Source organism: Oncorhynchus clarkii, chromosome 22, assembly GCF_045791955.1.
Source record: "Oncorhynchus clarkii lewisi isolate Uvic-CL-2024 chromosome 22, UVic_Ocla_1.0, whole genome shotgun sequence".
Classification (NCBI taxonomy): domain Eukaryota; kingdom Metazoa; phylum Chordata; class Actinopteri; order Salmoniformes; family Salmonidae; genus Oncorhynchus; species Oncorhynchus clarkii.
Genome location: NC_092168.1, coordinates 32,917,625 through 32,938,539, shown reverse-complemented (window position 1 = coordinate 32,938,539; position 20,915 = coordinate 32,917,625). Strand labels below are relative to the sequence as shown.

Below are 20,915 nucleotides of genomic sequence, written 5' to 3'. Positions count from 1 at the left end.
TGTCAAATGTAAGAGAAACTAAATAAACAAGTAGTAGAAGAAACATGAAACCTTCTATGTTCTGACTTTAAGTTGCTCAGGATAAGAGCAATAACAAAAATGCAAATGTAAGTATTGCAATGAGGAGAATCACTTACCAACTGCGTCAGCAGCTTTGAAGAGGTCAGACTCTTTGGAGTACGGACCAGCTCCAGCCTTGTTAACGGCACATACACGATACTGATAGTCCTTTCCAGTGAGCAGGTTGCTGACTTTCTGTCTCGTGTCACGAATGGTGTCTTTGATAACCTTGAACCAACGCAAGCTTGTCTTCTCTCGTTTTTCCAGGTAATATCCGTTTATGTCACTTCCGCCATCAATTCCAGGTCTTTCCCATACCACCGTCATTGAAGAGTGTGTGATCATGGTTACTTGAGGCTTGGAAGGTTGACTTGGAGGAACTGCAAAAGAATATAAGCATGTTAGGACCATAATACAATATGTTCAGGTAGCTGGACAGATGCCGTATGTTTTATCCTTACCAAATGCATTCTTTGCCTCTACGGGTTCAGATTCCAGTGGGTCTCCAACTCCATATTTGTTAACTCCCCGGACACGGAAGATGTACTCATTGCCTTTGATCAGTCTTGGGACATTCACGATACATTCCGCCCAATTCTCAGAGATAATGGACCATTGAATTCTACTGGCCTCCCGTTTCTCCACAATGTAGTGGGTGACCATAGCACCACCCTCATCCTCAGGAGGATCCCACATGATGGTGATACTGTTAGCAGTGACCTTCTTGAGCTGAATCTCGCCAGGTGGTGGTCCAGGTTTATCTAATAATGACAGAACATTAGACATTTATTTTCTCATTTTGCTCAATCGCACATTAGACATACTTTGTATTGAGTCATTTTCCATATGGTTTTCAATACCACCTCTGGAATGCACTCACAGACCACCTGAAGTCAATTCAGACTCCTGGCTCCTTTAATAATAATGTGTCAGTTTCCCTGTCTAGATGTTTGCTGTTTTTATTTATTTTAATGCATTCACTGCACATGATAAATTCAATGTATTATTATTATTATTATTAAATATAGGTACCAAAATAAAAAGGATAAGGAGCAATACAAACCCAGAATTTGTACTCTGACGTAGGCATATGCTGAGCCCAAAGAGTTCTTCAGTCTCATCTCATATGTTCCAGAGTTGAGACGTGTGGTATCTCTGATGATAAGAGTTGAACTATCAGCAGCGTTGTTCTGTACCAGCTGAGCATGGGACCTGGGGTCAAGTTCCTTTCCGTCCTTGTACCACTCAATTGTAGGCGCTGGTTTGGCAATGATTCCAAATCTAAGCTCGACAGTGGTTCCAGCTTTGTGTTTCACAACCTCGCGATATTCATCAGGAATTTCAATCTCAGGAGCACCTATGAGATAACACATAAGAGACATTACATTAATTCATAGTTCAATGAAATCTTAAATTCCTACTTTTATCATATTTGGAACATAACCCACCATATGTATCCACACAAGTTGCAGGGCCTGCAATGATGGATGGATTGCTAACTGATCCAACTGCATTCTTTGCCATGACTCTGAATTCATAGGTCTCATCCTGAGTAAGTCCTGTCACAGTATAATGTGTTTCGGAAACGTTGGTCAAGTTGGCCTTCGTCCATCTGTCTTTCTCGCCCTCTTTCTTCTCAATCAGGTATCCTGTGATCTTGCTACCGCCATCATAATTGGGCTTCTGCCATGCGATGCTGATGGAAGTCTTCGTGATGTCAGTGATCCTAACATTGGTTGGAGCCTCTGCAAAAAATAGATGTGGAGGTTCAGGTACAGTAGTTGATTTGTAAAGTTTAGAGGTCACACAATGGTATTCAATCACAAAAAGAGAGTAACCAAGTCTACTTACCGCAAGCATCAATTGCAAGTACTGCGTCTGAGATCTTGCTGAGTGGACTGCATCCAGCTGCGTTTTCTGCAACGATCCTGAACTCATAGATGAGGCCGGCAGCAATGTTTGGCACCTTGTAGTGTGTGGCACGGATAACAGTCTTGTTAACCTTCTGCCAACAGATGCTGTTTCTATCCTTTATCTCGAGGTGGTATCCAAAAACATGGCTTCCTCCGTTGGAGGCTGGCTCCTTCCAGGCTACAGTGATGCTCTCTCTGGTTACAGATGTAACCATAGGAGCTGATGGAGCTACAGGGATGGCTAAAATGAAAGAAAATAAAATTTAGTATATTCTGTATTTTTTTTTTTACTTTTTATTTTTACATATGCACATCTATATAAGAAATACAAACATAAAATATTCAATAATAGAGTAGTATAAATCTCACTGTAGGGCAGATCCACTCTGACGGTTGGAGAGTCGATGTGCTCACTGATGCCGTAGCGATTCTCAGCCCTGATTCTGAACTGGTACACCAATCCTGTTGTAAGCTTCATGATTTTCATGGTGCATCTTGCGACAGCCGAGGAGATCTCAGTCCAGTTGGCGTTGGTTGTTTCACGTTTGAGGATTATGTAATTTGAAATTACGCTTCCACCGTCATAACGAGGAGGAGACCACTTCAGACTCACACTGTCCTCTGTCACATCAGTCATTTCAATAGGACCAACTGGGGCGCTTGGTCTATCCAGGACCACAATGTTAACGAAAGACTTGGTGGTTCCACTTGTGTTGGAGGCACAGATGTCATACCTTCCTGAATCAATAGCAATGCTCTCACGGAGAGTAATGATGAGGTATTCAGGGGTTACTTCAGAGTTGAATCTCGTAGTTGACTTCAGTGCAACATCGTCCTTTGAAAGAGAAACCTTTGGCATTGGTCTACCAGTAAGTGGGATCTCACATTTCAGGTTTGATCCTGCTCTGACGTAGACTGTATTGTGAGGGAACTTCTTCATGTTGATCTCAGGAGGGTCTGTTGAAAGAATATGAAGAATTATTAAGACAAAGGAATAATTATTATTTCATTGAAGATATCAAATCAAAATGCAATACTGTACGAAATTGTTTTTTTTTTTTTACCAACTTTACACACATAATACCTTGGATTATGCTCAGCAATTCTCTACCCTTATTCATTTGTGATTTTTTATTTATTTAACAAGGTAAGTCTGTGAAGAACAAATTCTTATTTACAATGATGGCCTAAGAACAGTGGGTTAACTGCCTTGTTCAGGGGCAGAACAGCAGATTTTTACCTTGTCAGCTTGGGGATTTGATCTCGCAACCTTTCAGTTACTGGCCCAATGCTCAAACCACTAGGCTACCTGCCGCCCCAAATATAATATACAAATGTAGGACTGGGGAAAAACTCACCATGCTGGTCTTTAACTGTTACAGGCAGAATCATGTCTTTAGCGTCACTGAATCCAGCATGGTTTTCAGCACGAACTCTGAAGAAGTATTCAGCATTTTGCGTCAGGCCATAGACCACCAAGTGGGTGAACTTGGTGACACCAACTTTCACCCATTTATCCTGACCCTTCTCAAGAGCATCAATTTGGTAACTGGTGATTCTGCTACCTCCGTCTTGCTCAGGCTTTCCCCATGCAAGTGAAACACTTTCCTTGGTTATATCGCTGACTCCAAGTGATGCTGGTGGACTGGGTTTTTCTGAAATCAACAAACATGGAGATTTTAATAACTCCATATGATAAAAAAAAAAAAAACATCTTAAATTAACATTTAGTTTTAGATTTTCAAATTTAGTATACCTGTAATCTTTGCTCCATCTTTGGTCTCAGCTGATACGCCAACTCCATATTCATTTTCACCAGAGACTCTGAAGTAGTACACTCCTCCCTCCACCAGGTCTGTCACTTTGTAGGTCAGACGAGGGCAGGTATCTGTGAGTCTGGTCCATCCCTTTTTGCTTGCCTCACGAATATCAACAAGGTAGTTCTTTACAGCAGCACCGCCTTCATTATCTGGAGTATCCCATGTAACTGTTGCAGATGTCTTCGTGACATCCTTGACCCCAACATGAGATGGTGGCCCAGGAGAGTCAAGAACCCTGACATTTAATGTGCATGCGACTTTTCCAGCTATATTTTGGAGAGTCACAATATATTTTCCAGAGTCATCTCTTGTTGCTTGTTCCACTGTGATAGATGTGAATGTGTCAGTGGTATCAATACTGGCCCTCACTCTCAGATCAACAGCAGCCTTGGTCCACATAACATTAGGGACAGGCTTGCCCCTGAATGGCACAGTTAGGGTGAATGAACTGCCATCCTTTACAATGATTGTCTTTCGCATTTCATTGCTGATATCAAATACTGGTTCCTCTTCTCTCTCTTTAGCCACCTGTGGATCCGTAGGGGGGCTTGGCTCACTGAGACCAATCTTGTTGATAGATTTGACCACAAACAGATATTCTGCTCCAGAAGTTAATCCAACGATGGTGAATTCAGTGTTTTTTGTGTTTGAAACACCGACACACCAGTCATCATCATATTCGTCTGTTCTCCTATATTCAACACAGTATCCAGTCACAGGAGCACCACCATCGAACAATGGCTTATTCCATGAAAGAGTAACAGTAGTCTTAGTTGAGTCAATAACTTTCGGTTTAGGTGGTGGAGATGGCAGGAATTGGGGATCCTCCGCCTTTGTTAATTCGGTAGGAATACTTGGGAGACTCAAGCCTGCAGCATTTTCTGCATAAACTCTGTACTCATATTCAGCACCCTCACGGAGATTGGATGCCTTGACTCTGAGGTCATACACAGGCTTTTTGTTCACACGTACCCAGCGCAATCCAATTTTCTCTCGTTTCTCAATAACATAGCCATAAATGCTGCTTCCTCCATCGGATTCAGGTCTTTCCCAGCAGATTGTCATTGCATCACTTGTGATACTGGTGATTTCAACATATGTTGGTGCTGCAGGGACAGTGTATGCATTCTTGGCTCTGGTGGGCTCACTCTCTAGGGCTTCACCGTCTCCATATTTGTTCACTCCCCTTACTCTGAAGATGTATTCATTTCCTTTAAGCAGTTTAGTGACTTTACATGTTGTAGCCTTCATATCTCCATATACTAAAGTCCAGGCGAGACGGCTGGTTTCACGTTTCTCAACGATGTAGTGCATGATTTCTGCACCACCATTTTCTTGAGGTGGTCCCCAGGTCAAAGTGCACTTCTCTGCTGTTAGACCAGTGACTGCCAATGGTCCAGAGGATGGTCCAGGACGGTCAAGGACCTTACAATTTACAGCCAAGGACCTTGTACCAGCAACGTTCTGTAGAGTTACAATGTACTGGCCAGTGTCCCTTCTGATAGTGTCTCTGACTATCAATGTGGTGGTGCTGTGTGTTGAAGTAATCTCCACTCTTGCCTTGGCATTAATTTCTTTACCATCCTTTGTCCATGCAATGACTGGACGTGGGCGCCCAGAAATATCTGCATCAATTCTCAAAATATCTCCAGCTTTGACAACTACTAATTGCCTAAACCTGTCTTCCAACTCAATGCGAGGTGAATCCACCTCATCCTTGACTGTGATGGCACCTGTGCCCAGTGATGGCTCACTGAGTAATCCAGCTGCATTCTTTGCAATAACATGGAAGTCATATTGTACGTCCTCCGTAAGGCCTGTAATGTCAAAGTATGTGTCCTGGAGATTGGCAAAATTGCATTTCAGCCAACGCCCATCTGGAAGCTCCCTGTGTTCAACAATGTAGCCAGTCAGCTTGGCTCCACCGTCATTCTCTGGCGCCTGCCAAGTAATGGAAACTGAAGTTCTTGTGATGTCAATGACCTCAAGGTTAACAGGTGGATCACAAGGATCTCTTGCAGCTACAGGCTCAGATGCTTTGGTGCAAGGTCCAATTCCAGCAACATTCTGAGCATAAACACGGAACTCATACAGCAAGCCTTCCTCAATGCCAATCACTTTGAATTCTGTTTCAGCAATGAGACCTCTGTTGATCTTTGTCCAGAGAATACTGCTATGGTCTTTCATTTCCAGGTGATAACCGATGACTGGACTTCCACCGTCACTGGCTGGTTTACCCCATGCAACCAATATGCCAGACTTTGTAGCATGGGCAACATGGAGGGAAGTGGGAAGGCCAGGTGTCTCGAAGGGGTACTGTGCAACAATTGGCGCGGAGTCCACGGCATGGCTCTTGCCGTAGCGGTTTTCAGCTGCAATACGGAACTGATATTCAGTGCCTTGTGTCAAGCGGGGAACTTTAATTGATGTTCTGGCAACTGTGGCTGAAACAATCTGCCATGTTGTAGTGGTGGTATCTCTCTTCTCCACAACATAGTTGTTGATTTGACATCCTCCATCATAGAGTGGAGCGTCCCAAGACAGTGAAATATTGTCAGCACTTACTTCATCTACTTTGATTGCACTTGGTGTTCCAGGTTTATCCAAGATGATAACAGCTATTGTGGCTGATTTCTTGCCAACTGCATTGGTTAAAGTGATCTCATACTTCCCGAAGTCCTCCCTGGTTGCATCTTTGATTGTAATTTTCGATGAATTCTTAGCTGCTAGAACATTCACCCTGGTTGTCTGCTTCAATACAGCTCCATCTTTTTTCCATGCAACCTCAGGTTCAGGTCTGCTTCTGAATGGAACATCAATCTTTAGATCGTCTCCTGCCTTGACACTGTATGTGTTGAACATCAGATCGATGATAGGTTTGATTGTAATGTCCTTTACTACGACAGGATCTGCCAGTGGCTTAGGTTCACTCTTGCCTTTATCATTGACAGCAGTAATCCTAAATGTATATTCCTCTCCAGTTGTGAGTCCACCAATAGTTGCTTCCAATGCTTTAATCTCAGTGCATACAGTCCATTTCTCATCACCCTTGGTTTGCATTTCTACTGTGTAGCTTGTGATTTTACTACCACCATCATGATCAGGCTTTTCCCATGCGAGACACACACTGTCACGAGAAACATCTACAACTGTAACTTTGCCTGGAGGCAAGGGGGCTTGGGATACCTTGATTGGTTCTGTTGTTTCTGCTGGCAAACCCACACCAAGCTCATTGACAGCTTTGACGCGGAAATAGTAAATTCCACCCTCTGTAAGGTCATCAATCTTCATGGAATTTCTTACACAGTTATTTGAAACACTTGTAAATGCCAGTCTTGTAGTATCTCTCTTTTCCACAATGTAATGTGTGACTTTAGCTCCACCGTCAATCATAGGAGGCTCCCAGGATAGTGATACAGAATCTCTCTTAATGTCCTTGACTTCAAAGTTCTCAGGGGCACTTGGTGAGTCCAACACTCTGACATTAATGAATGCCGATTTTTGACCGCTAAGGTTCTCAAGAGTCAACACATACTTGCCAGTGTCAAATCTGTTGACATTGTCGATGACAAGCATTGTGTAGGAGCTTGTGACCTCAATTTGGGCACGCTCAGTAAGAGGGCCGTCCATCTTGGACCACTTTACTTCAGGTTCAGGTCTTCCTTTGATTGTGACAAACAAACGCAGTGTTGCACTTGCTCGTACTTGGACCATTTTCCTAAGGTCTGAATCAAGTTCAATCTCAGGGGCCTCAATTCTTTCAGATGCAACTACAGACCCTGGAACATCAGCATGCTCACCAACTCCTTCAATGTTAATTGCACAGATGCGGAAATAGTATTCTGCATTTTCCCTCAATTTTTTCACTGTGAAGTGTGTTGCTTGGACACCAGTTGATGGTGTACAGGTTATCCATTCATCACCCCCTTCTTCTCTCATCTCAACAACATATCCTTTGATGGCTGCTCCACCGTCATAGATGGGTCTTGCCCATGAGAGGGACACAGTTGTGCTTGAGTGGTCTGTCACCTTAGGGTTGTTAGGAGGACCAGGTGGATATGTGGCATCACAGGCTTTTATGTATTCTGTTGGTGCACTTGGCACTCCCACACCAGCAGCATTTTCAGCAGATACTCTGAACTCAAAGGAATGTCCCTCGGTGAGTCCGGTGCATCTGAACCTGATGTCATTAAGTCTTTTCTTGTTACATTTGGTCCATCTAACTCCCTCTTTATCTCTTTTCTCCAGGACATAGCCATCAATGTCTGAGCCACCATTATCTTCTGGACGTTCCCATGTAAGGACCATTGAGTCCCTTGTAATAGCACTTGCTTCAGGTGTTGAGGGAGCGCTGGGTGTCACGAAAGGATTACGTGCAATAACTGGGTTTGATTCAAGAGGTTCACCAATGCCAAACTTATTCACTGCCGTAACTCTGAAGATGTACTCATTGCCAGGCAAGAGTTTAGTCACTTTGTAGCTGATAGCTTGGATTTTGGGTTCAACTACAGTCCATGACAGTCTGCTGGTTTCCCTCTTTTCAATGATATAATGAGAACAGCTGGCACCGCCATCATGCAATGGATGACTCCAGTGAAGATAGGCTTTCTCTGCAGTCACGCCAGTTATCTTCATTGGACCTTCGGGTGGACCAGGTCTATCAAGAACCTTCACGTTGACGGGAATAGATTTTGTCCCACCAACGTTGCTAAGACTCAGGACAAAGTGTCCACCATCTACTCTGATACATTCCTTGACTGTTAGAATAGTGCGTTGAATGGTGGTTTTGATCTCCATTCTTGGGGTAGTTTGGTCAATTTCTTTTCCATCTTTCAACCATGTGATTTCAGGGAGTGGTTTTCCCAAAATATCAGCTTCAATAACAAATGTTTCACCAGCATGGACGACAATAGAATCCTTGAACTTGGGATCCATTGATGCTGTTGGTGCTTCAATTTCATCTTTAGCAGTAATTGCTCCAGTGCTTTCAGATGGAGTACTGAAAATACCAGAAGCATTCTTTGCAATTACTCTAAATTCATACTCACACTCTTCAGTCAGACCTGAGATTGTAAATTGAGTCTCAATTACGTTTGTGAAGCTAGCCTTCATCCAACGGCCATCAGGAAGCTTCTTCCTTTCAACAACATAGCCTGTGATCAGGCTACCACCATCATAATGAGGCCTTGTCCATGAGAGTGTAACGTGGTTCCTGGTAATATCAATAGCCTCAGGGGTACCAGGAGGATCACATGGGTCTCTGGCAACACAAACGTCAGAAATCTTGCTAGGTGGACTCATGCCAGCAATGTTCTCAGCAAAGACCTTGAATTCATATTCAATGCCCTCTTCAAGTTCATTTGTTTTGAATCGACAGTCAGGAATGAGCAGTTTGTTCAACTTAGTCCAGAGAATGCTGTTCTTCTCTTTCCGTTCAAGGTGGTAACCAAGGATTGGACTGCCTCCATCACTGGTTGGTACTTTCCATTCAACAACCATGTTGTCCTTAGTTACTGATGACACAAATGGAGTACCAGGTGCAAGAGGTTCACTGAAAGGATACTGCACAACAACAGCTGCTGAGTCCAATGACGGACTCTTTCCATATCTGTTTTCTGCAAACACCCTAAACTGGTATTCAGTACCGGTTTTCAGCTTGGTAACTTTGATAGTTGTTCTTGCAACGGTTGCAGACACACAGTGCCATGCTACGGTTGTTGTGTCACGCTTTTCCACAATGTAATTGTTTATTTGACATCCTCCTGTGTACGCAGGTGGTTCCCATGCAAGGTTTACATAATTGGAACTCACTTCCTCAATCTTTATAGGCCCTGTGACTGGGCCAGGTTTATTGAGGATGATCACTCCGATTTCTGCAACTTTTTCTCCTACACTGTTGGTAGCTGTGATTTTGTACTTGCCAGAATCCACTCTAGTTGCCTCTTTTATAGCAAGGATTGTTGATGATGCTGTTCTTGAAATATTCAACCTGGTTGTCTCTTTGATTGCCTGTCCATCTTTTGTCCATACCACTTTTGGTGCTGGGCATCCTCTCACTGGTATTTCCATCTTCAGATTTTCACTATGTTGGACACTAAAGGTGTTGAATGCCATTACAAAACTAGGTTCAATAGTCACATCTTTAGCTATGACAGGCACAGCTAATACCCTTGTGTCACTCTTTCCTTTGTCATTAAAGGCTGAAACTCTGAACTGGTATTCTTGACCTGCGGTTAGGCCTTCTACAGTTCCCTCACATGTCTTTGTGGTTGTGGATAGGATCCATTCTTCTAATCCTGCAGGCAGCATTTCTATGTAGTATCCCATTATCCTACTTCCACCGTCATGGTCTGGTTTTTCCCATGCCATCGAAGCGGTTGTCTTAGTCACCTCAGTCAACGTGACCTTTCCTACAGGCAGAGGAACTTCTGATGTCTTCACTGGCTCAGCTGTTTCTGCTGCCAGGCCTACACCATATTCATTCTCAGCCATAATTCTGAAGTAATAAATTACCCCCTCATTGAGATCACCCACATGGAAACTGTTCCTTGTACACTTGTTCGAAATGTTGGAATAAGCTTTCCTGGTGGATTCACGCTTCTCAACAAAGTAATGCTTGACCCTCGCGCCTCCGTCAATGAGTGGGGGCTCCCAAACAAGGTTGACAGAGTTTTTCTTAATATCTTTCACTGTGAAGTTTACGGGTGCTCCTGGTGTATCAAGTACTTTGACAGAAACAAATGCGGACTTGGAACCACTGCTGTTTTCCAGGGTCAGAGTGTACTTTCCAGCATCATTTCTGTCACAGATATCTACTGACAGTTGAGTAAAATTGGCGCCTTTCTCAATTTGAACTTTGTTAGTCAATTCACCCTCATCCTTGGACCAGCTTATTTCTGGAGTAGGACGTCCTTTGAATGGAATATTGATCCTCATGGATCCTCCAGCACGCACAACGACTCCTTTCCTTAGCTCTGAATCCAGCTCTATCTCTGGCGCAAACATGGCATCTACCGGTTTTACGGTTCCTAGAATTTCAGCAGGTTCACCAATACCCAATTTATTAATGGCACATACTTGCACCTTATATTCTTGATGCTCAGTAAGTTTGGTGATTTTGAAGGTAGTTGCATTCACTCCCGTTGGTGGAGTGCATATGGTCCATTCATCCTCATCAGCTTTGCAGATCTCCACAGCATATCCCTGGATATTGACTCCACCATCGTAAATGGGTCTGCTCCATGCGAGTGTAATGGAGTTCTTGGAAGTATCAACCACATGTGCATTAGTGGGAGGGCCAGGCTCAAAGGTTGGATCACAGGCTTTGGTGTAAGAAGTTGGTTCAGTTGGTTGGCCGACTCCTGCAGCATTCTCAGCAGATAATCTGAATTCATATTCATGATCCTCTGTCAGGCCTGTCACTCTGAAGCGAAGGTCTGTGACTCTGCGTTTGTTGCATTTTGTCCATCTGATTCCAGCTCTATCTCTCTTCTCAACAATGTAACCAGCAATGTCACTTCCACCATCAACCTCTGGGCGAGTCCAGCACACAGTCATGGAATCCCTTGCGATATTGGCTATTTCCAATTCTTGAGGTGGTCCAGGAGTAACAAATTGATTTCTCATTATAACTGGGGTTGATTCAAGAGGTTCACCAGTACCAAATTTGTTGACAGCCATAACACGGAAAATGTACTCATTTCCCATCAGAAGCTTTGTGACTTTGAACATTGTAGCTCCACAATCGCTAGCAACCACAGTCCATGCAAGACGGCTAGTCTCTCTCTTCTGAATGACGTAGTGGGAAATGCTGCTGCCACCGTCAGCTCTTGGAGGAAGCCAGGACAGTGAGCATTTCTCGCATGTGACATTGCTGACAGTGAGGGGTCCCTGAGAGGGCCCAGGTCTGTCCAATACTCTCACATTGAACGTTACAGTTTTAGCTCCAGCAACATTAGTTAGAAGCAAAGTATATTGTCCTCCATCCACTCTGATAGCATCTTTGACAACAAGCTTTGCTTGGAAATCTGAATTCATAATCTCAGCCCTGGCTGAATTCTCCACTAATGCTTCACTCTTGAACCATTGAACTGTGGGAATTGGCTTTCCCTGTACAGCGGCCTCAAGTGTAAATGTTTCCCCAGCATTGATGATAACAACCTGGCTGTACACTGACTCAACTTCACATTTTGGAGGATCAACTTCATCCTTTGCTGTGATGGATCCTGTGCTCGTAGAGGGCTTGCTGATAGACCCAGCGGCATTCCTAGCTATGATTCTGAAGTCATATTTGCAGTCTTCAGTTAGACCAAGAACTGTGAATACGGTTTCAATGACATTTGTGAAACTTGCCTTCATCCACCTTCCCTCTGGGAGATTGCGTTTCTCCACCACATAGCCTGTGATCAGACTGCCACCATCATACTGTGGTCTTGTCCACTTCAGTTTCACGGAGTGCCTGGTTACAATGATAGCCTCTGGGGTGCCAGGAGGATCGCAAGGATCACGTGCCACATATCCCTCAGAAAGTTTGCTGCATGCGCCAATGCCAACAATATTCTCAGCAGACACTTTAAATTCATATTCAATACCTTCCTCTAAAGGAGTAGATTTAAATCTACAGTCTTGAATAAGGGATTTATTGATCTTTGTCCAAAGGATACTGTTCTTTTCCTTTCTCTCAATGTGATAGCCAAAAATGGCACTGCCTCCATCTGAAATTGGTTTGTGCCATTCCACAACCATGTAATCCTTAGTGTATGAAGATACGTAAGGTGTTCCTGGTGGTCCTGGCTCCTTGAAGGGATACTGGGCAAGGACAGGTTCAGAATCAATAGCATAACTTTTGCCATATCTGTTTTCAGCACAGATCCTAAATTGGTATTCTGCACCTGTTTTTAGATTTGTCACTTTCAGGGTATTTCTCGCCACAGTGGCAGAGACTACTACCCAGTTGGTTGTGGTTGTATCTCTTTTCTGGACAACGTAATTTGAAATTGGGCAGCCACCAGTGTATGAGGGTGGTTCCCAGGTAAGTGTCATACTTTCAGCACTGATGTCATCCATCTTGATTGGGCCTGTTGGTGGGCCAGGTTTATCCAGTGTGATTACTTCAATGGTGGCATCTTTGGAGCCATGCATATTGGTAATATTAATACTATACAATCCCCCATCGTCTTTTGTTGCTTCTTTGATGGTTAGATGTGTATTGCGTGCACTGTCGACAACATTAACTCTTGTGGTCTGTTTCAGGGCAGCACCATCCTTTGTCCATGTAATGACTGGTTTAGGATGTCCAGCAATGGGAACTTCAATCTTCAGATCATAGCCGACCTGTACACTGTACTGTGTCAATTTAGGTCTTATGTCAGGTTCAATGACAAGGTCCTTTACTACTACTGGATTGGCCAGAAGTCTAGAGTCACTCTTTCCTTTGCTATTGACCGCAATTACTCTGAATTGGTACTCCTCTCCTTGGGCTAAGCTACTAACAGTAGTTTCAAGATATTTACATTGAGCACACAATGTCCATTTGTCACTATCCTTGGATTGCATTTCAATCTCATAATGGCTTATTCTGCTGCCTCCATCATGATCTGGTTTCTCCCACTTAAGAGAGACACTGTTACGGGTCACGTCCAGAACTGTTACTTTACCGGGAGGTTGAGGTACCTCTGAAATCTTTAGGGGTTCTGGGGTCTCTGCAGGTAAGCCAATGCCCCACTCGTTTTCAGCAAGAACTCTGAAGAAATAGATACTTCCCTCCACAAGTGGTTCAATCTTCCACGACATCTTGTGACAGGTTGTGACAGGGGAATACACTTTTCTAGTGCTTTCTCGTTTTTCAACATGATATTGCTTAATTTTAGACCCACCATCCAAAATAGGTGGCTCCCAAGTAAGGGTGACTGAGTTCTTTGTTATCTCCTTAATAGCGAAATTTGCAGGCATACTAGGTGAATCAAGTACTCTGACACTGATGAAGACAGATTTAACTCCACTGGAATTCTCTGCATTAACAGTGTATTTGCCAGTGTCAAATCTGTCAACGTTTTCAATCAGAAGTGAGGCGTAACTGCTTGTATTGTCAATCTGTGCTGTCTCCTTGAGTTCTCCATCAGCTTTTCCCCATTTCAGTTCAGGAGCTGGCCGTCCCCTAACAGGAACGAACAACCTAAGAGCGCTTCCAGCTCTGACATTAATCATCTTCCTCATGTCAGAGTCAAGCTCAAGATCTGGTGCTTCCAATTTCTCCTCTAGAAGAACTGATCCAGGGACATCTGCATGCTCACCAACACCAACCTTGTTTATGGCACAGACTCTGAATTTATACTCGTGCTTCTCTAGTAGTTTTGTAACTGTAAATTTTGTGTTTATGATTCCAGAAGGTGGAGTGCACATTGTCCATTCATCAGTTGCTCCTTCACAGGCCTCCACTAAGTATCCCTGAATCTCACAGCCACCATCATAAATAGGTTTGCCCCATGACAAGGACACAGATGTTCTTGTTGTGTCAGTAACTTTGGGATTATTTGGTGGACCTGATGTGAAGATAGCGTCCAATGCTTTATAGTAAATAGTGGGTTTACTTGGTTTACCAACTCCAGCAGCATTCTCAGATGAAACTCGGAACTCATAGCTGCGGTTTTCAAGAAGACCTGCTACTCTGAAGCGCAGCTCACTCACTGTACGCTTATTGCATCTGGTCCAGCGCACACCTTCTTTGTCACGCTTCTCAATGACAAATCCAGAAATGGCATTGCCACCATCGTTTTCAGGTCTTTCCCACGTTACCACCATTGAATCTTTTGTGATGGTAGAGACTTCCACATCCGTTGGTGGATCAGGTGTCACAAATTGATTTCTGGAAATCATTGGCTCGGATTCAAGAGGCTCACCAATTCCGTATTTGTTTACAGGAATCACTCGGAAGACGTATTCATTTCCAGGAACAAGTTTTATGATCTTCAGATTTAGAGTCTGCACTTTAGGTTCAACCAGAGTCCAAACCAATCTGCTTGTCTCTCTCTTCTCAACAATGTAATGAGAAACATCACTACCTCCGTCTTGTGCTGGTGGTCTCCAGGCAATACAAGCCTTTTCACTTGTGACTCCATAGATAGAAATTGGGCCTCCTGGTGGACCAGGTCTGTCCAACACTTTGACATTGATGTTCACTGCCTTCTCTCCACCTACATTTTTCAAAAGTAGGATATATTGGCCTCCATCAACACGGATTGCCTCCTTAACACTCAAAGATGCTTTAAAAGCGGTGTTCTTTATCTCAAGGCGTGCAGCATCTTTTATTTCTATGTTGTTCTTCATCCAATGGACTGAGGGCACAGGTTTGCCGAAAATATCTGCACAAAGGTTGAACGATTCACCAGCCATCAGAACAACTGTTGAAGAGTACTTTGAGTCAATCTCTATTTTAGGAGGATCAACTTCATCCTTTGCTGTAATAGACCCAGTGCTCTCTGATGGAAGACTAAAAACACCTGCTGCATTTCTTGCAATGACACGGAACTCATAGCACTGGTTTTCAACTAAGCCAGTCACAAGAAATTGGGTCTCAATGACATTGGCGAAACTGGACTTCATCCAGCGCCCTTCAGGCAGCTCTTTCTTCTCCACAACGTAGCCAGTGATTTTGCTACCTCCATCTAACTCTGGCTTAGTCCATTGGAGAGTGACAGCTCCTCTTGTGACAATGACAGCTTCAGGCTTGCCTGGACTGTCACAGGGATCTCTTGCTACACGAATATCTGACAATTTGCTAGCTTTGCCAACCCCAACAATATTTTCAGCATAAACTCTGTACTCATATTCGATACCTTCATCAAGACCACCAAGCTTGAACCTTGAGTCTGGGATCAGCTGTTTGTTTTGTTTCACCCAGAGGAGGCTGTTTCTCTCCTTACTCTCAAGGTGATATCCCAAAATCTTGCTCCCACCATCGCTACCAGGCTTCTCCCATACAATAACCATGCTGTCCTTTGTAGATGATTGTATAACTGGGGTCCCTGGAGCGCTTGGGAGATTGAATGGATATTGAGCAACAATATTTTCTGATATAAGTACTGGACTCTTTCCATATCTGTTCTCAGCAGCAATCCTGAACTGATATTCACAGCCAGTCTTCAACCGAGCTGCTTTAATGGTGGTTCTTGCAACTGTTGCAGACACAATCTGCCAATTTGTGGAGGTAGTTTCCCTCTTTTCTACTACATAGTTGTTAATGGCACAACCACCCACATATGTAGGTGGGTTCCAGGACAGTACCACACTGTCAGAAGTGACTTCATCAAGAGTGATTGGGCCAGTCGGAGGACCAGGTTTATCAAGAACAACAACCCCAATGTCCACTGTTGCTTCACCAGCTGTGTTTACAAGTTTGATGGTGTACTTGCCCACATCTTCCCTACTGGCTTCCTTGACCACAAGATGCAAATGTGTATCAGTGGCATCAGCATTGACTCTGGTTGTTTCTTTGAGTGCAACACCATCCTTGAGCCAGGTCGCAACTGCTTTGGGACGAGCAGAATATGGCAAATCTATCTTGAGATCTTCTCCTGCCAATACACTGAATGTGGTAAACAGCAGCTTGAATACTGGCGCAATGACAAGATCTTTGGCTACCACAGATACACTAAGTAGACGAGGATCACTGGTTCCTTTTTCATTATGTGCTGACACACGGAACATATATTCTTCACCCTGTGTCAGTCCAAGAACAATAGCCTGTGTGATTTTTGCAACTGCACACTGGGTCCAAGTTTCACTGTCTTTGCCCTGCATTTCAACAATATATCCTGAGATTCTGCTTCCTCCATCATGATCTGGTTTTTCCCAAGACAGAGAGACACTGGTGCCTGTAACATCAACAAGAGTTACTTTGCCTGGTGGAAGTGGCTTCTCAGATACTCTGACTGCCTCAGGAGTCTCTATTGGAAGGCCAATGCCAAATTCATTCTCAGCCAGAATTCTGAAGAAATATGTGTTTCCTTCCTCCAGGCCACCAATTTTCCAGCTGGATTTAACGCATTGAGCACAAACTGTGGAGTAAGCTTTTCTTGTTGATTCACGTTTCTCCACAACGTAGTTTCTAATTCTGGAGCCACCGTCAATAAGAGGTGCGTCCCACATGAGTGATACTGAGTCTCTGGTGACCTCTCTGATTATGAGGCTTTGTGGTGCTCCAGGTGTGTCCAGCACTCTGACATTCACATATGCTGTTTTGCTTCCTGAGGCGTTTTCCACTGTCAACATGTACTTTCCACTGTCAAATCTGTCAACATTTTCCACCATAAGAGCGGTAAATGATGATGTGGTGTCAATAGTTGCTCTCATAACAGGCTCTCCATTTTCTCTGGACCACTTGGCCTCAGGAGCTGGTCTTCCTTTAATAGGTACAAAGAGTCTCAATGTGCCACAAGCTCTAACGCAGACAACCTTACGAAGCTCTGCACCAAGGTCAATTTCAGGAGGAAGCAGCCTATCCTCTGCAATTGGTGTGCCAGGCACTTGTGCTGGCTCTCCAACCCCTTCACAGTTAACTGCACAAATGTTGATTTTATAATCTTGGTTTTCTACCAGGTTAGTGATGGTAAATGACGTACCAACTAATCCCTTCTTAGGGGTTCGAATTGTCCATTCATCTTCCTCAGGTAGACAGGTCTCCACAATGTAGCCAATGATATCAGAACCACCATCGTATACAGGTTTGTTCCATGCAACTGTAATGGATGACTTGGTTGTGTCCAAGACTCTTTGATTTCCAGGTGGTCCAGGTTGGAATATTGTGTCTACTGCTTTGTAGAATTCACTTGAAGGACTTGGTGTACCTAAACCAGCATTGTTTTCTGCAATGATTCTGAATTCGTATTCATGCCCTGGTGTGAGCCCCGATACTTTGTACCTCAGGTCAGTTACAGTCCTCTTGTTGCATTTAACCCAGCGAAGACCAGTTTTGTCTCTCCTTTCAACAACATAGTTGAAAATGCTGCTTCCACCGTCGTGATCAGGGCGTTCCCAGCAGACAACCATGGTGTTCTTTGTGATGGTCGTCACCTCAGGTGTTGTTGGAGCATCAGCTGGCACATATGGATTTGTAGAAACCATTGGATTGGACTCAAGGGGCTCTCCAGTTCCATACATGTTGACAGCCATAACTCTGAAGATATATTCATTACCCTTCAACAACTTGGTAACTTTAAACCGGTTCACTTGTAAGTCTGACGCTACATTTGTCCAAGCAAGTCTACTTGTTTCACGTTTCTCAATGATGTAGTGTAGAATCTTTGCACCACCATCATGTGATGGTGGCAACCATGACAGGATACATTTCTCAGCAGTGACATCTGTTACAGCAAGTGGACCATCTGGAGGTCCAGGTCTATCAAGAACCTTAACATTGAAGGTATGCTTTGCAAAACCACCAGGATTGCTGGCAGTTAAAGTGAATGTGCCGCCGCACCTTCTTAGCGAATCTTTGTTGACTAATGTTGTAGAAAAGTCATAGAGTTTGATTTCCAACTTTGCCGTATCTTCAAGTTCCTTCCCGTCTTTGGTCCATAGCAGTGTTGGGATTGGTCTGCCTGTTACGTTGGCAGCAAGTTTGAAGACATCTCCTGCTTTCACAACCACAGTACTATTATAGATTGTATCAACTTCAAGTTTGGGCTCTTCAATGTCATCTCTGCAAGTGATTTCCTCTGATGGTAGAGATGGCTTACTGAGAGCGCCAGCTGAGTTTCTTGCCAAAACATGGAACTCATAAGTAGCATCCTCTGTGAGCCCGCTAATAGTGAATGTTGTCTCAAGGACGTTGCTATAGTTGGCCTTAAGCCAGCGTCCGTCTGGGAGTTCTCTCTTTTCTACTTGGTACCCAGTTATTGAGAATCCTCCATCACCTTCAGGTTTTGTCCACTGAAGAGTCACCTCATGTCTGGTTACATTCAATGCCACTGGTTGGCCAGGTGGGTCCACTGGATCCAGAGCAAAGGTAGTCTCAGAATGCTTGCTTGCCCTGCTCAAACCAGCCATGTTTTCAGCAATAACACGGTACTCATAGGCAATTCCATCCACCAAGCCTGTTGATTTGAACATGTTCCCCGCTACAAGTGCTTTGCTGATTTTCTGCCATAGGATACTGTTCTTCTCTTTCCTTTCAATGTGATATCCCAAAATGGGGCTTCCACCATCGGACGCTGGTTCATCCCAGCTAATAGTCATGGAATCCTTGTTGAAGTGGACGATTTCAGGAAGGCCTGGTTGTCCTGGCACATCGAATGGATAAGCAGCAACCACTTGTTCTGAGACTATACAGGGTCCAATGCCATACCTGTTCTGGGCTTTAACACGGAACTGATATGTGATTCCTGTTGTGAGACGGGCAGCTTTGAATGTCGTACGGATAACTGTTGCTGCTAATTCAACCCATGATGTGCCTGTGGTTTCTCTAGCTTCAACAATGTAATTGTTAATGGGTACGCCACCATCATTCTCCGGACCTTCCCATGACATGAGAATGTAGTCACATGAAACTTCTTCAAGCTTAATTGGTCCAGTAGGAGGTCCTGGAATATCGTGGACTTCAACAGTAATTGTCTCTGTCGTTGTTCCAAGTATATTCTTGCCGGTCATCGAAAATGTACCACCATCGGTCCTTTTGATCTCATTGATGTGGAGAGTAGTTGAAGTTGCAGTAGTATCAGTGTTGATTCTCTGTGTCTGTTTAAGTGTGTCCTCTCCTCTCTTCCATGAAACTGATGGCCTGGGGCGACCCAGAACAGGAATTTCAACCTTCACGTTATCACCAGCTTTAGCAATGACCAAGGACTGGTAGACTCCACGCAGGTCAAACACAGGTGCTGCTGTTTGTTCTCTAATGATAGCAGGTCTGCTTTCACGTGGATTACTTCTGCCAGAGCTGTTTACTGCCATGATGCGGAACACATACTCCATATTTTCAATGAGATCTGTGGCTGTGTAGTCAAGAGCTTTTACAGTTCTCACATGGGTCCATGTCTCTGTGTCCTTCTTCTGTGCTTCAATAACGTATCCAGTAATCCTACTGCCGCCATCATGTTTTGGCTTCGTCCATGCAAGGCTTGCGGTGTCCACTGATACGTCAGTGACATACAGATTTTCAGGGGCAGTGGGTGCTTGAGATGCTCTGATTGTCTCAGGTGTCTCTGCTGGCTCGCCGACGCCCAGTTCATTTTCAGCGGACACCCGGAAGTAATATTCAGAGCCTTCATCCAAGTTGTCATACTTGAAGGAACATTTCTGCCAGGTTGTACTGATTACTGTGTAAGCTTTTCTTGTGGCTTCTCGCTTCTCAATGACATAGTTAATGATCTTTGATCCACCATCAATGATGGGGATTTCCCACTGCATAGTGATGCTTGTTTTGGTGATTTCACGTGGTATCAAGTTCACAGGTGGTCCTGGTGAATCCAGTACTCTGACATTAACGAATCCGTCTCTCTTACCAGCAACGTTTTCCAATGACAGCATGTATTTTCCGGCATCATATCTTGTGCAGTCAGGGATAACCAGGAGAGTATACGACTCTGTAATATCAATGTGTTCACGGCCACCTTTACCAAGAATGGCGTCATCTTTCATCCAGGTTACTTCAGGAACTGGACGTCCTTTAATTGGTACGAAGATACGAATGGATCCACGGACCCTGACAACAAGGGTTTTTCTATACTCAGCGTCAAGCTCATAGTCAGGAAGTGTCTCACGGTCCCCAAGTTCAACAATTTCTTCAACCTCTGCTGGTTCACCAACTCCCTCTGTATTCATGGCTGTGACTCTGAAATAGTAGTTCCCACCTGCCTTCAGGTCTGAGACAACATATTCTGTAATTCTCAGTCTTGAGACGTCTGTGACCCAATCGTCATGTCCTTCCTTTTTGTGCTCAACAATGTATCCCGCTACATCCAGGCCGCCATCATAGTGGGGTTTACCCCAGTTGAATGTGGCTGTTGTCTTGGTGGTGTCAGTAATTCTTGGGTTGGAAGGAGGTCCTGGTGGATCTAAAAAGAAGACATATCACCTGGTATTATTATATAGATCTATTGGGTTTCACTTCATAATAACGTTCATCACG

At 44.0% G+C, this 20,915-nt stretch overlaps 1 pseudogene; it reads right to left on the bottom strand.

Moving 5' to 3' along the window:
* LOC139380802 (titin-like) overlaps positions 1-20,915 on the bottom strand; it is a 172,754-nt pseudogene that overhangs the window by 23,387 nt on the left and 128,452 nt on the right.